Raw genomic sequence first — 14,394 nt, forward strand, 5'->3', positions numbered from 1 at the left:
CTTGATAACATCAGGTTAGCATAGCCTCTCTTGATAGCTTCCAGAGATCGTACAGACTCGTATGTTGATTAATACAAAATGTTGTACATATATACAAACATTCTCTGGAGGATTCTTAAGAAAAGTAGAAATATTTGCATCAGAGTAATCTCTCTTCGCAGCGTCAGTCTTCAGATGTCAACAAGATGTTTTAACAAATATCCCCATAAAAGTAAGACCAATGGTATTTATTATTTCTATTTCCTTGTACAAAGAGCTTCATACAGTTTAGCTTATTTAGCTATTGCTTTAATGCTTTATTTGTATTTACTGTATTTATTATTATTATTATTATTATTATTATTATTATTTCTTAATTTTTTATTTATTTTATTTTTACTTACTTTGTTTTTCTATATTTTATTTCATTTATTTTCGTTTCAATTTTTCCATTTTATTTTTTAATTTTTATTACTATATTGCTTTAGCTATTTGGCTCAGCTTGCCCCAAAGGTAAATATAAATGAAATGGACCAATAGGTATCTGTCTACAATTTATTACCTTCTTTCCAGCTTCGGTGACGTAGAATCATTCCTTTTGAGCAGCCTTCTCATTAAACACAGACATTAATGCAAACACAGCAGCTCAACAGTCAAGAAGGGGGCGGCTCCCTCAGTGAGTCGTCGACCAATCATAGTTCAACAAGGCACAGCGGCATTGAACCATATTATCTGTATTATGTCTACGGTAATTTGGTCTGTCTTTTTGATGGTACGGCACATTAGCAATAAAGAGGAGGAATAATTATTGATTCATGCATTCTGGTCACTAAACACCCCCCCCGGCAGTCGTCTCAGTGTTGATATGTGTCTGTTCTGGGAAGATTTGAGTTTGACACTGACACGGGACGGTCATGAGTGTGTGTCTTATCGACCCAGAGGGAGAATATTATGGATGGTGAATCACAGAGAAGTAGAAACTGTCACCATCCATCAAGACTGTAATCACCATCCCATAGAGAACACTCTGTACCGAAGCAGTGATGGAAGGCGATTTGGACAGTGAACGCATATATTGTTGTTATATCCAACAATCATCAGGATAGTGTGTGTACGTGTGTGTGTGACAAGTGCACAAGCTCTATTAATTATTTAGCTTCAGATTCCTGCTCTGTGCTTTGAAGCAATGGGTTCTGTCCCTGAACGATAACGTCCCACAGGAGAGGTCCGTGTCAGTTACGGCCTCATCAAATCGTACGATCGATGTCATTGCAGTGTTTGCATTCCAATGAATATACGCTCAAACAATATTCAGACAAACACAAGCCCAGTTTGAAAGACGCAGCCACCTGAATCTCTTTAATCTCTTTAAGATGATACCACTGTGTCGGCTGCAGGATCAAGACGTGTCGTTGATCACTGATCAGCTGAATTGAAAAAAAACAAAACAATAAAAAAAACGCAACTTTGACAGATTACTTTGTAGAAGTCAACTGATCTCATATTTTCAAAGAATGATATTTTAAAAAAAAATCGTTTCACTCAGGAAATGGCTGTGAGCAACAGGCTAATACCTAAACTTAGATTGCTGGGAAAAATAATGTACATTGCTTCATAAAATTACAGTAATGTAGAAAATATCCTTATAACCTTAAAATCTTTCTTTCAAACTATATAAATGACTGTATGTCTTACCACTGGGTGACTTTTCTCTTGGACACAGTTCATTGGACTACATTACACTTGATGATGGAGGGATAAATGTCCAGCTTGAGATGAACCTGCCCTGAGGTGACGTTATGGAGCTGCTCAGTAGAGGACATAGCCTCGGGTCCCTGTGACGTCAGCGTGATGTCAGCGTTGTGGGACTGGTGGGACTGCTGATGGCGTCAGTGGAGAGGATCAGTCTCAGATAGAGTGAGCACGATAATGGTGAAAGTCAACAAGGTGTGTGTTGATCCTCTATCAATACAACATCGATGCAAAACAAAGGGAAAGACTTTGCATGAGATACGTATAAATGAGGTCGCCCTTTGGCTCAACGTTAATCTGGTAAGGAGAATATCTTCAATTGACCGAGAATAGATTCAGAAATGCTTTTATAAACTTATATCAACTGAAAAAGCTGAAATTGAACATTAGTCTCACAAACGTTTTCATTCCAGACAGGCTGTAGGATCACGGAAATTCCTCCCGGGAAACAACCCACTGCTGGAATAACAAGTGAGTGCAGATTTTTTGGTTACGGGACCAGAGGCCCGTAGCAGTGTCTGATGCGTTCAATGACTGGTTTGGCCTACTGGGCAAACACAGCTGTCATTTGGACAGACAGAAAGAAAGGGTGAAAGCATGAAAGCAAACACGCGAGTACACGAGGAAAGGACCGGCCTCGGATGTTTGCTCCTTCTCGAGCACAAAACAAGCCTTACGTATCCCTCCGCACCCTGTTTTCCATCTTGGAAGCGTACAGAGAACGAGCAACAACCTTTCCATCTGGAGAATTTCAAACATCTGTCTTTGTTTGCGTTCAGTTCCGGGAACGGATCACAACTGCTGCCCCCCACCCCCCCACCCCACCCCCACCCCAGCGTGGCGGCCGGCCGGACCGAGAGGCTTTTCCTCCCCGAGCGCGGATAAATAATCTTAACAGGCCAATTTAAAAATGGGCTAAAAATAGCAGCGCGTCGCAGCTCGTGGTTTTATGGTCAACTAAAAAACAGGCCTTAAGAGGGGGGGGCAGGGGGGAGACGGGGGGGGGGGGCAATTTTGACTTCTTATTCATCTTAATTCCTGGCAATGAATGTTATTCCCTGCCAGGAAGTAAGAAAGTGAAGGAAGAGGGAAAAAGATGGATGGGGTGTAGACAGATGTCACATATGATGGGGATCAGGACAGACAGGGTGGGTGTGATGGAGGGTGACTCGTAGGATGGGTGGGGAATGTTGTCATGACAACATTCTGACTCACTCCATCCGGGATGAAAATACATATCAAAGTTCACAGTTTGTTGCTTTCAGCCTGTGTGTGTGTGTGTGTGTGTGTGTGTGTGTGTGTGTGTGTGTGTGTGTGTGTGTGTGTGTGTGTGTGTGTGTGAGAGAGAGAGAAAAGGGGACGAGGTCATGACATAATGTTGACACATCACCCACTTACAGTAAAGTGAGATATATCATCATTTCTTTGAAAAACACACACACACACACACACACACACACACACACACACACACACACACACACACACACACACACACACATACACACACACACACACACGATCCTTGAGATCTCTCTGGACTATGCTGCAGTTGTTTTGGAGTCTGACACGCTTCTAAGCCGTGACTCAGAAAACACTCACTTTCCCTCCGTCTCTCTCTCACACACACACACACACACACACACACACACACACACACACACACACACACACACACACACACACACACACACACACACACACACACACACACACACACACTTAAATTAAAATGAAAAGAGAAGCTTTACGGTGATCTGGTGCCAACAGTTCCATGTCATATAACTCAAACACTCTGGCCTTGCAGACACACAGCAGCTGCTGATGAATGCCTCCAGGCTATACACACACACACACGCACACACACACACACACGCACACATACACACACACACACACACACACACATACACTCAGAGTTAGTCAGCAGAAACACTAACCACAAAGATAAATAGTAAATTCTGAAGTTCTCTATCTGCTTCCCTCTTGGCCCGGTGCCACCACGGCTTCCCAAAATGAGCAGTGTGTTACAGGAAAAAGAAATTCCTGGAATCTGTGTGCCGACACATCGTGACTCTTCAAAGGATTCTTCTTCATCTGAAGCAGAATATGACCTGATTCCAAGCAGACCTCCTGACATCTGATGGTTCTTCTGCAGGCATGTCAGTGTTCAGAAACTCTGGGTGAACTGAGTCGAACTGGAAGATCCACGATAAAGTCTGTTGGCAGGAGAATAAAGAGTGTGTGTGTGTGGAGGAAGAGTCTTCAATCAGAAGGGCTGGCGGCAGTCTAGAGTTCAGTTTGGTATTAATGGAGGATCTAATCTGTGAATGCGTCGGTATTTATCCTCACAGTGGAACAGAGAGCTGGTCTCGGTGGGAGCTTCAGGTTGAATAACGTCTAATTTTACAACTCAATAATTCACAAACAACTCATCTTAAATTTTCAGTCAGGCATTCATGGAAACTTCTTTGCACACTGTATTAGTTTCTGTGGAGTCCTTCATGTGCTAAACTGTAAAACAGTGAATAGCCTAGCCTTTGAAATAAAAGCTTTGTCAAAAAACGGAGAGGGATGGGTTATTTTTAATGGTGAGAAAATAAGCAATCAAATGGCCTAATTCTTTACTAGGTTAAAGTACTATCTGTACTATAAGGTGCACGCAAAAGCCTTTAATTTTCTCAAAAACTTTATATTCCAGTGCGCCTTATATATGAAATAAGTTTTAAAATAGTCCATTCATTGAAGGTGTGCCTTATAGTCCAGTGAGCCTAATAGTGCGGAAAATACTGTAATGGTCGACCCAATGAGACAAAATTCCAAACAGTTTAACGTTAATATTTAACACAAACTAAACATTTAGTAATATTTAATAATAATCTAATACTGAATAATAATAATAATAATAATAATAATAATTTAATAAGATTCAATAATTTAATTTAATATTATAATATTTAATAATATTATAATTTAATAATAAACATAATATTTAACACAAATTAAACAAACTAAACTAAACATTTTTCAAGTATTTTCCTATACATATACTCATATATATATATATATATATATATATATATATATATATATATATATATATATATATATATATATATAACTAGACCTGTTTATTATTTTTATTTCTATGCCTATTTATGATCTTCTTTGTATATTGTTGATGGTTTTTTATTACTCTTTCTATTTGGTGTTGGTACTACTTTCTATGTAGTGGTGCTTTCTGTGTGCTCTTCTGTGTTTTATGTACTACCTGTGCTGTGTGTAACGGAGATGTTAATTTCCCTGACAGAACCTCCTTAAGGGATCAATAAACTTACACTCTACAGAAATGTGGCAATTCAAGCTGAATTAGTGACACATATATTTAACGTATGGTAATTTTATGGCACTAATATTTTCACAAAGTGTGACATTTTTAAAAAACTAGATCTTATCAGTTTTGTTTCGTGTGGATTCCTCTTCTTCTCACCGCCAGACGACGGACTCAATGAGAGACTTGATTAAAGGAAACAGCTCCCGGTGGAACGCAGCGCGCTGCAACACGAACCCACAAGGTCAACACATCTCTCCTCACTCCCTACGCCTCGTAGAGATTTACGTAACAGCCCCATGCCAGAAACCTTTGGAGGAAAATCAATCAAAGACATAACAGCTATGTCCAGATCTGTCGTTGGTGATATCTGATATCAGGAAACACCCACCAGACCAGTTTTAAAGGCCTCCACAGCCCAAGAAAAAGAAAGTCAGGCGGCGTCTGACAGAAGTTCATTCATAATTAACATTAATAAACTGGGTGTTGTAGGGCGCCCCACTGTCCCCTGCCAGAGTCTACATGTCAAAGGGTCCTGGGGCGAGACGACCACGATACCAAACCCTCAGGATACTGAACAGTCAGTGCTTCTTATCAGGTCAGACGTGATTTGGAAATCAAGCATCATCAGGTAAGACCTGAAATTTCATGAATGTTTCAACACATGACCTGTTTAAAGGTAAAGCTCTCATTTATCACCTGGTGTGTGAAAGATCAGATCTCAGAAGTAAATCTGATCGTTTCAGGCAGCTTCTCTTAAAGGAATACACAGTATTCAGTTTGACATAAAACGTTACGGAAGTGGTTGTCTAAAGACTTCTAAATGTGTCTCTCTCTTTCTTCCTCAAGATTATTTGATTAGTTTTGTAATCTTACAAGAAATATTTGGCATTGAGAAAGAGGGCTTCACAGTTGGATAATGTGAAAAATGTTTAATAACCAAAAATACCATACTTGGGTACGGTTATTATTGTTATCATTATTATTATTATTATTCCGTATTTTCTTATTTTTCCTCAATGTACAGTATATTTTCCCTGTTTCTGTCTGTTCTGCTACTGTGACGTTTAAATTTCCCAGTTTGGGATAAATAAAGTAGATCTATCTACAGTATCTATCTATCTAAAATAAACTTCTGGTCTGGGATCAGCGACTGGCTCTCAACTTTCATCACCAGTGACTTACGTTTGTGGTTTATTTACAAGAAAAAACACAAACTAAATCCATTTCGCTGAGTGATACAGTCAGCAGTTCTCACACACACACACACACACACACACACACACACACACACACACACACACACACACACACACACACACACACACACCCATAAAACACTCATGTCTGTTTCACTTTCTCTTGAAATGCTTTCTCATTGCAAAGTGTGCAAGTTCCTTACACACTTCCTTCCATTGGGAAGCGGCAGTCTGCACCAGTGTCACACATTCAGTGGTGTGACCGAACAAAAGCTCTTCTCTTGTTGCATGCAGACTGGAACTATGGGTACATGCAGACAACAATAGCAGGGCGGCTCTGATGACATCAGTGACAGCCAGGATCAAATACTGTACGTCACATCAGACGTAACCCTTTATTCAAATGAACCAGTTATGTGACCGACTGAGTCATGACAACTGAAAAAAACAACAACAAAAAAAACCACACACACACACACAAAAAAACTTTAGGATGGAATTCAAAAAGGTTGTATTTAGCAGAATTGAATCTGTATGAGCGTCTGCTGAAAAGGATTCACTAATTTCTGAACTTTTCAAATCTGAAAAGCCAATAATAGAAGTATTTACTTTTCAGTGAAGGTTTTTCAGTTTGCATTCTGTTTTAGTGCAATAAATTCACTAACTTAATAAAACAGCATCTCAAATAAATGGTCTTAATCATCCCTGAGAAGTGCCTCAAGCGTCATATATGCTTTTTTTTTTATTTTCAATGCAATCTTATACTGTATGAATTCATTATCAGCACCAGGGAGGTGCTGTTTCCACGATACTCCAGTTTTGTCTTTGTTGTCTGGTTTCTAGCAGAATGATGTAAAAACCTCTGGACCTTTTTTATACAAGACATATTGTAAAGATGGAATCAAACAAGAATAAACCGTTTGGTGTGGACTGGTGTAAAAGCAACAAAGCCAGGACCTCATTTTTAATATTATGTAATGCAATGTTTTTTTGTCTCTTCTTCTCTTTTTAGTAAAATTCTTTAATTGCACAACTAGAATGAGTGAATATCTGCACCAAGGCCAAACTCTCCTACATTTATATCTGCCTCCTAAATCACAATTTATAAATGACTGCCTGTGACATAAGGTGAAACGTCTTCAGACAAGTTATAACAATTGCAGATCTATTCTGTGTCGAGACCCAAAGCATCACTGATGATAAAGATGTTTTATAATACGCAATTGGCAGGTGTAACTTGAACTGCAATCTTACAGCAGCTTCTGTAATTTTGTCATTTCTTTATTCTGTAGGGTGCCTTTCATATGGATCATAAACTATAATAATAATCACTATTTTAATGTATGCGGTATTTAAACCAGAGCCTTCGATCAGTCCTAAATATGATCACCATTAATTTCAATGATGCAAATGCTTCACTTTTTAAATAATAGATGTGGCTTTCTTAACTCTTTTTTTTCCCCCAACTGATCAATTCAGTTTGAATTTGAGTCACTTATATTTAACCGAGTAGAGCTCGTATTTATGAAATACTAATCTAAAGTCATTTGCATTCATTGGCATTCTAAACTCATCCGGACTTTGAATGACAATGAATTTATTATTATCATTTCTGTCTGCAGCGTGAATCCACCTGATTTTAGCTGAAGATACTCATTTATATCCGTTAGGTTGACTCGCAATCAGAAAAAAAACCCCCAAAAACCTGAGGAACACTCAACATTAGAACCACTGGTGTTGTTCATACGTGTTTTTAAGTAATCATGGCTGAACTTTACAATCCTGTTTCTTCCACATCTCATCATGAACTGTGTGTGACTTGAGTGGTGGTTTTCATTCAAACCACCACTCCGGTCACACACATCAAACAAGTTTCCAGTGGCGGTTTGAGTTTCCATTGGGAGTTGACCAGTTAACAAGTCAGAGTTTCTTTTCGCAGCATGTTAACACCTCACACACACACACACACACACACACACACACACAAACACACCCCGGCTCTGTCAGCTCCCAACCCAGTAGGAAATGACATAACTTAAACTTGTGGTTTCATGTCCAGAGAACTCATCAAGAGCTTATTAAAGGTCAGTTTAGTTCAGATCAGAACTGACAGCTCTGATCTAAACAGGTGGAGCAAGCAGAGGATGCGAGTAGACAATACATCAGCAATGAGGCCAATCAGCCAGCAGAAATTCTTTTGTTAAAACTCCTGTTAAATGTTCAGACAATCACAGTGTTCAGGTCCAAGTTTCAGTCCAGGAAACACCTCAGAAAGGATCTGAGAGCACGACCCGTTGGCGTCTGACTTATTGTACCGACTGGGTTTGGTGCTTATTTTTCTACCGGATGATAAAACTGAACCTCTGCCTTCAATAATAGAGACTGATTGAAACAAAACACCTCTACAGATGTATGGCTTGGCCGCTCCGTTATCTTTTAAATCATCTTTAATATATCAGAAATGAAGAACACATCCCACAGCTGGGACTGTGAAAGAACACTGAAGGACAACAATAAAATACGATTTATTTAAAATGTATTTAAGATAAGCAGATAGGAGTCAAAAAGGAAGGCAACATCTTCCAGAGCCAATCAGTGTTCAGTGTCATCCATCACTTTATTGTGTGTATTTTAGCTCCTCCAGGTGGGTTTAGTTTAATATTTTTGCTGTAGGTGGCAGGAAAAGGGAATTTCTTTCAAATCTGAAAGACGGAAAGACCCATGAGCTCTTCTCACCTTCAGAACATTGAATACCATAATTTTGGTTCATGCCTTTGAATCTCATTTAAATGCAAAAGGTACCAATGTGAGTCTTAATGAAGCTCCTCAGGTCAATTTAACTCCATTAGAGTTGCCTGTCCACCCGAGACAAGCAGAGTGTGTTTTACACAATAAGAAAGTCCAACAAGGGAGGGCTTGGGTGACTTGAACTCAGAAGGTCAGAGTTTGTGTTCTGTTTTAAGGGCAAACACACACGTGGTGAGTCTTTCACACGCCAGCGCTGTTTCATGATCAGCTGTGTCACAGAGGCTTTGTGGCTCCAGGGCTTTGCATGACGGCCACGGCCCCAAGAGGGAACAGAGTGCATCTGGATGAGAAGCACAGGGGAGTGACTCGCACCACAATGTTGGAAACACAGAACTGTTGTGTAAGAAGCACAGAAGACAAACAAAGATGCTCCCGCAACCAGTCAGGAAATGACTTTTGTTTGATTAAAAAAAACCCAACAAGTATATGTTGAGTGGATTTTGAACCTCCTAACTTTTCAGATGATTTGATCCAGAGGGAAATAACACCTCAACAACTACTGTTGTCTGTTTCTTGTACGCGTGATGTAATATATTGCAAATTAGTTTTGGGAATATTTTGTTCATGTTCCTTTGGCTGAGACAGTTTCCTACCACACCCCTGTTGTTGAAGTTTATAAACCATACAAACAATTTTAAGAGCACAAACATCATATAAAGGCAGCCAGATCCAGCTGGTGGTTACCGGTTACGTATAAACCTGCTGCTGTTTATGTTGTCATGGCAATGAACACATGATGGTCCATACAAAAAGGAGCAAAATACGCAAAAATTGTTCATTTAAGAGCAAAGAGACTTCTTTTTTTTAAAGTATACTTAAATAATTAGAGGATACATAAAAATTTGTGTTAAACACAGAATTCTAAGGAGCTCTCTTCTAGCAGTTAGCTTATAAAACGTCCATTTTTGTCAGAAAAAAGAAAAACAAAAGAGACTCTGCTTCACATGATCTCTACCACTCCAGGTACCCAACTCTGATAAAAGATTCAGGCAAATGTTAGGTCTCTGTTAATCCATTCCATAATCTAAATTATTTAAAAGAAATCAACCAATAGGCATGTATACTTTGCTTGTGCATAATTAATTAGATGTAAGTTACATAAACAATGATAAAGTATTAAAAAAAGTTACAAAAACACAAAAGCTAAGTCTTTAGTTTGTGAACAACAGCTGATGTTGTATCCATCCGCCAACACGTGGGAAAAAACGAGATCGGGTCTCAGCTAATGTTGTATCCATCCACCAACTAGTGCTAGTGTCCTGAAGCACATCCTGTATCCAGCCCTCCACAAACTTTCACGAAAATCAGTTTAGAAATTTCAAATTTAAAACATCATACAGATGCATAAAACATAAAAAAAATAAAATAAAAAAAATCATGGATACTGATGCATATCTACACCATCATCAGATTTTGCTAAAAAAATCATCCCGCTGTCGGTGGGCGGTGATATCAGCCTGTTATCAGGTGTCTCATTCGCCATCTTCTTCTAATAATGAACCAAAACCAAAAGCAGACATTCATTTCACTCCCTACTCGACAATACTGTCAATCTCCAAACACACACACACACACACACACACACACACACACACACACACACACACACACACACGTTTGTCAGATTTAAACAGCATTACTCAGACATAGCAGAGTAATTGTTAGTGGCAGGGGTGGCTGGGAGCCAACCACATCCTGTCACCTCCCACTGATGCAAAAGCACACAGTCAGGTAAACAAACCAGTCGGGTAGTGCATGGAGCAGTCGTGAACACACACACACACACACACACACACACACACACACACACACACACACACACACCTGTCCTGTAAACACACCAAACAATGCGAGCATCAGTTTAGACCATGGTACTCACCATTTCCTGCACGAGGGTGTGTGTGTGGTGTGTGTGTGGTGTGTGTGTGTGGTGTGTGTGTGGTGTCTGACTGTCTTCTCATCTTCTCTCCTACCAGTTCTCCTTCATCGACCGGTGACTGCGAGTGAAACCTTCCTCTTCCTCAGACGTTGTCCTCACAATCCTTATTATCAGAGGAACGGTTTCCCCTCGTCGTCACGTCATCCGCGTCCGTACCAGCGAGTTACCGTGTGTCTTGTTCTGAGTGTTCTGTCCTACAAAACAACGTGGGTGTGTCTCCGTGGAACCAGCTGAAAAATGTGACTCCAGAGCAGGAAGCGCTCACTCACCAGTGGACTGTGGATCCGCTCTGTTGGTGTTTTCATTCACTAGGTGTGACTGTAGGTGTGTTCACTAGTTCCACGTTCCTTCTGTTTCCCCAACAGTGGTTCCTCCAAGTTTTTACACACACACACGCACACACACACACGCACACACACACACGGAATCCCAGGAAACCCCAGAGTGGTGACTTTCCACACTGTGACACTAAACGACATTGAACCGACACGTTTGGGAGTTGTAGCGTGTTGCACCTCAGGACAACATACGAGTCATCTCCGCTCTGTGGTCCAATCAGAAAAGTCCCGGGTCCTCTTTGGCTCCAAACCGTTCCCCGTTAGACTCTGACTTATGAACTGAATGGTAAACAGCAGGCGAATCAGAGTCTCTATAAAAGGAGCTCCCATCTCCATGGTGACACCAGAAGCAAAGAGAGGTTCTGGCCGAGCCACTGTCTTTCCTGTTCCCTCTGTGCACACAAGGCATTGTGGGGGAAGTGAATGTATCCCTCATGCTCTACCTGTGAGACATCAGACTTGATCAAAGTCTGGACAGACCTGAGTGTGATCCTCCCATTGGTTGGGATTCCTTTATCGCACACAGGAAATGAAACGCTCATCATTGCCCTTTTTCTGATCCTCTGCCGTAAAGTCTTCCGAGTCAGACCATCTGTCTGAATCAAATAAAAAAATGACTTCCTGTTCAGTGGGTATTCTGGTAGCATATGTAGCTAAATTGTTAGCATGAACTTGAGTTTTTGCAGACACCGGAAAATCCTAACAAATAGCTTGTGGGCTTCAGCACACAGCTTTTCTCCGTAAAGAAATTCTAATGTTTATTATGTTAAGGGGAACAATCTTTAACATTTTGCACTTTCAGCACGATAAAACAGCCAAAATAGAGACTCAGCCTCCAGCTGATGTCTCAGCAGGTCACTTTGGAAATACTTCAGTACTAACTTCTGCTGTGTTCTGGGGTGAACACTCCCTTTAACCAATCAGAAAGCCCCGTCTCCAGCATGTAGCAGGGGTATCTGGGTCACGGCAGCGAACATAAATACAGCTGCTCAGAGAAGGTGAAGGCAGGAGAACGGGAGCTGTAGCTCCAATTACAGAGCGTGATGCTTGTCACACACACACGCACAGTGAGCACTGTGTGTGTGTGTGTGTGTGTGTGTGTGTGTGTGTGAGAGAGAGAGAGAGGGAGAGCACGTGTGATCTCAGCATTGAGCAGGTTTCCTATTAATGAGGCCGAACTCTAGTTAACCCCCTGCAGAGACTCACCTTCTGACAGAATGGGGCCCACACACACAGAAAATGTGTGTGTTTGTGTGTGTGTGTGTGTGTGTGTGTGTGTGTGTGTGTGTGTGTGTGTGTGTGTGTGTGTGTGTGTGTGTGTGTGTAGACTGTGATGTTGTTGCAGTACGGAGCAAAGGTACAGCAGCACCACACCCTGATCTCCCAGCCATTTACAAAACCTGGTCAGATTCAAGAAACGCCAGCAAAACACTGGAAGAAAAGTGTTGAGTCAGCAATCTGTGTTTGGATGAATCAAGCTGGGTAAAGTGAACACACACATTGGTCCTGCTGACCGGTCAACTCACTAGCTGTGGCCCATTTTGATCAACTATCAATGTTTTTTGCCTCGTGGTTAAATGTAAATGTTTTCTTTTTTTTTAAACTCTTTGTTTTCGACTCTTTATTCCCAGTATTGTTCACACAGTCTGTTCAAGCTGTGACTATGACACCTTTATGTCGCTTCACTATAAATCAACAACGAAGGAAATTAACTAAAACTGGGGAAACTGAAAGGTAAGGAAGCAGAGGATGATATAACCGCCACACAGCAGGGACAGTAAGCGATCGCTCTTGTCAAGGGACGTCATTGTTGGGTAACCCTAACCCTAACCCAGAACGCTGGATTACGATTGGCTGATGAAGTGCTCCTGTCCTGTCGCTTTAGTGGCACCTCACACACATTATGTCACTACAGTTCAGCGATGCTGCATTCGAGTCACGTAGGAGAGGACACATTACTTGTGCATAGACGACAGGAGTGAAGAAGGAAGAGTCAGGGAGAAGAAGTAGTGAAGGTGGAGGACCTTCAATACTGAAGGGCCACATTTAGGCAGTGGTGAGGACAGCCATGATGGACGGCTTAGAGACAGTAAAAAAAAGAAGAAGACATGAAGCAGATCTGGAGGTGGAGGAAATGAAGATCCTCTCGTCTTCAAGATGAACGAATGAATAAAGGTGTGTGTATGGAACCCGGTGATGTAATGGTCACCTGTGTGCAAGGTTGTGACCCCTGACTTACAAAGATTCTAGCTCTGTCACTGTATTAACAGGCTATTATCTGTAATTACTATGTCATTACATGTACTGGTTAATTATTAACACTTTACTACAAAACTGTTGTAAAGTTTTGTTGTAAAATAATTATCGTCACAGCTTGACTTGAATAATTATTTCATTGTCAAGCTGTGACGATAAGTGCTCTCTACGTTCCTAACGAACGCTCCGCGAGCAACAGGAGGTTCACAACGCAGAATGTCAGCGATTACCTTTATGTAACTAGTTGGAAGTGATAATCTGTTAATCATTTTCAAATCTTTCTCTTAAACGACGTTAATTAACGGATTAAGTCCTGACAGAATAATTAAATAAAAGACACATCAGTACTCACACGAGAAAACAGCGGACGGTGTCTCCAGACGGAACCAACGGAGGGAAAGTCCGATCCCTGTCAGGCCCTGATCCAACACAGAGGATGTGAGTCCGTCACTCAGCCATGGGAGACTGGTGAGTGGGAGTGTGTTGCACCAGCATTCATACTGGAACACCATTAAACATGTTGTCATAGCTGTGACTCAACAGCTCCCATCGATTTATCTGGAAAAGGGTGTGTGTGTGTGTGTGTGTGAGAGAGAGAGATAGAGGAAGAGAGAGAGACTTGAAGACACAATCTAGGAAGACACCAAGACCCAACTATCCCTTTTAATTAAATTAAACCCTAATCCCAATTCTAGGAAGACGTCTTCATCATCGACATCGCTGCCCTCAGGGTTCTGTGTGTGTAAGAGACAAATATTATGGATCCACCTCCGACTAAATAGCTTGTGGTTC

The 14,394-nt window shown here is 40.9% G+C and overlaps 1 long non-coding RNA gene across 1 annotated transcript in view; it reads right to left on the reverse strand.

Moving 5' to 3' along the window:
• LOC137589330 (uncharacterized) overlaps positions 1–14,394 on the reverse strand; it is a 41,149-nt gene that overhangs the window by 1,155 nt on the left and 25,600 nt on the right. The gene's annotated exons all lie outside the window — the stretch shown is intronic.

The sequence above is a fragment of the Antennarius striatus genome, chromosome 22, assembly GCF_040054535.1.
Source record: "Antennarius striatus isolate MH-2024 chromosome 22, ASM4005453v1, whole genome shotgun sequence".
NCBI classification, from domain to species: Eukaryota; Metazoa; Chordata; class Actinopteri; order Lophiiformes; family Antennariidae; genus Antennarius; species Antennarius striatus.